The following is a 2,422-nucleotide window of genomic DNA, read 5'->3' on the forward strand; positions in this document are numbered from 1 at the left end:
TGAATAAAGTTCAAGAATGTTCTAGAAAAAATGACTAAACATATTGACCACTCTGGAATGTTCAAGAAACTTAATGTTACTAATAATATACATGATGAAACAATACACACCTCACAAAAAAAAATTTCCTGAACGCACTTTTCTACTTAAAACATTGTCTTCCTTCCTTTTGCCAATCTGTCCAAAATAGAATATTAGTCTTTTAATGGATACTAGTTTTCATGCATAGATCTTTGTCTTGTATCGTAAAATAATGAATGTCCTCTTCTTCTTGTTTTTCGCTAATGGATGATCTCGTTAAGTATTTCAAAAGCTTTATGCTTCCATATATCAATAACGCAAGGATTGTAACCGAAGAGAGGCCCAGAATAGTTATTGAGATGTTCGACTTCATTCCTTGATCTTTCTGTGAAACGTCTGATACTGCGGCTACAGAATAATGAGTTTGCCTTTTCTCACCTGAAATATTCACTTTATTGTTGAAATGTTCCTTTACTTAATAAATTCTAAATAAAAATAAAACTTAGTGTGAAAAAAAAAATTCTGAAGTATCATGAGTAACTCCAATTTTTGTAAAAGGTTAGAACTCCTTCAACTATTAGTCTACACATGTCCTCTTTTTTAGAATACTTTTATGCACATTTTTCCCTAGACGTTTAATTATATACAAAAAAAAAAGAAAACAGAAAATTTTCAGCTGAATGATTTGATTAAAAAAGTACCTATCAATCAGTTAATATGTATTTATTTATCTAAATTTCTTGGTCATGTTTGACCATACATGTGTTCATTATTTAGAATAAGTAATATAGATCCCAATTTAGTAAAACTGATAATATAACGTCGTTGTGTAATGTACAATATTTACTTAAATTTCATTCTGATTTCCATTTCACATCAGCCAAATAAACTTCTGAGGTAAGAGATTCTTTATCCCTGGTGTGTAACAAAAGTTTCTTTTTTTAGTTGAAGGTTATGAAGATAACGAACAGTATTCAATCTCAACGTCCATAAAACAATACAAATAAGAGCAGAGCAAACACAAACCTCCGAAACATCAGAGGTTGGATCAGGTGCCATATATTTTATAGTTATCAGTAATATGTTTGTATTTAAGAACCATCCAATACGTTATAGTAAAACTTTGACAAAAATATAAAAAAGATTTCCTTAAACATATTCTTCGTGCAAAAAAAAACTTTGTTTGAATTTTAAGCAAAGCACAAATTCTACAGCATTAATCCTATAAAAGTACCGTGACATTTGATTTTACACTTGCAGTATCGTAAGAGGAAATTGTTTTAAACGATTAAGGTACTAATCACCATCGTATTGATCTATTAGAATTTAAAACAGGAATTTGGACGTCTGTACTAATTATGTATTTATTAAAACTAAATGTTTAATTGTTTATTAAATATGCTTATGGAACATGAACTTTAGAAATGATTTGAAATCTTGATTCAGTTGGCCAAACCAGGAAAATATTTTACATAAAATATTATAGTTTGTTTGCTGATATACTTACTAGTAAAGGTAGTTTCTTTCATTAACAGACTAACAGTAGAGATGTATGTGCATCCGAGAGTAAAGTTACAATTTTCCTTAGAACAAGTACAGTTCTCCTTACAGTTCATCCCATAGCTTGGATAGACACATGCTTTTGAACAGCTGATGCCAGAGAATCCAATCTTACATTCTAACAAAAAATGTGTTTAAACGTCAAAGATGTTTGCTTAAAATGCTATGTATTTCATTCTCCACTACATGTGCATGGATATAACAAGTTGGCTAATCAATTTTTTTTTTCTGTTTAAGATGAAGATTCAATGTACTCTGAAATACTGTTTTTGAGGAAGATTAATTTTGAAACTTTTTTATATTACACAAAATTAAATTTTATACATGATTTTGAAAAAAAAATAATACAAGACAATACAACCTGTACAATTTTCCGTCTTGTAATTCCATTCATATCCAGGACAACATCCATATGGGTATCTTAAACAAAAAGATAATGTATTTTGATGATAGAACCCATATAAAATTATGTTTTTGTTAACTAAGGAAAGTCAGGAGATTCACAAAAACATGCATTTGACTTTAACTGCTAAGAAGATTGCCTACCGGTCACATTTGATTGGAGCTGAAAGATATCCACATTCGCATAGAATGATCAATGTTATTATAATAAAACTACTCATATTTGGTTTGTAACTATTTGTCAACCTTTCTGAAAGACAAACGCGGAAGTATGCAACGGTTCTGAATCGTTCCACATTTAGAAAATAATTTATGAAAAGGGAGGATAATATTGAGTGAAATGTTTTTTTTAATATTTGTTTCGACATGAACTTGTGATAAAAGAGTCTGACAAATCTCTTGAATATTAAGATATTTATCAGAAATTAATGGGTAACCT

At 29.3% G+C, this 2,422-nt stretch overlaps 1 long non-coding RNA gene across 1 annotated transcript; it reads right to left on the reverse strand.

Annotated features, from left to right (window-relative positions):
* Nucleotides 1-218: 218 nt before the first annotated feature.
* On the reverse strand, nt 219-2,018 carry LOC134262843 (uncharacterized). Its single transcript, XR_009991123.1, has 3 exons — nt 1,943-2,018; nt 1,529-1,699; nt 219-320 (listed from the first exon to the last, which is right to left on the reverse strand). It is a non-coding gene; the product is annotated as an uncharacterized LOC134262843 (long non-coding RNA).
* Between the last annotated feature and the right edge of the window lie 404 nt (nt 2,019-2,422).

This window comes from Saccostrea cucullata, unplaced genomic scaffold, assembly GCF_032062105.1.
Source record: "Saccostrea cucullata isolate Sc308-1 unplaced genomic scaffold, CSIRO_AGI_Scuc_v1 ctg2012, whole genome shotgun sequence".
In the NCBI taxonomy this organism is placed as follows: Eukaryota; Metazoa; Mollusca; class Bivalvia; order Ostreida; family Ostreidae; genus Saccostrea; species Saccostrea cuccullata.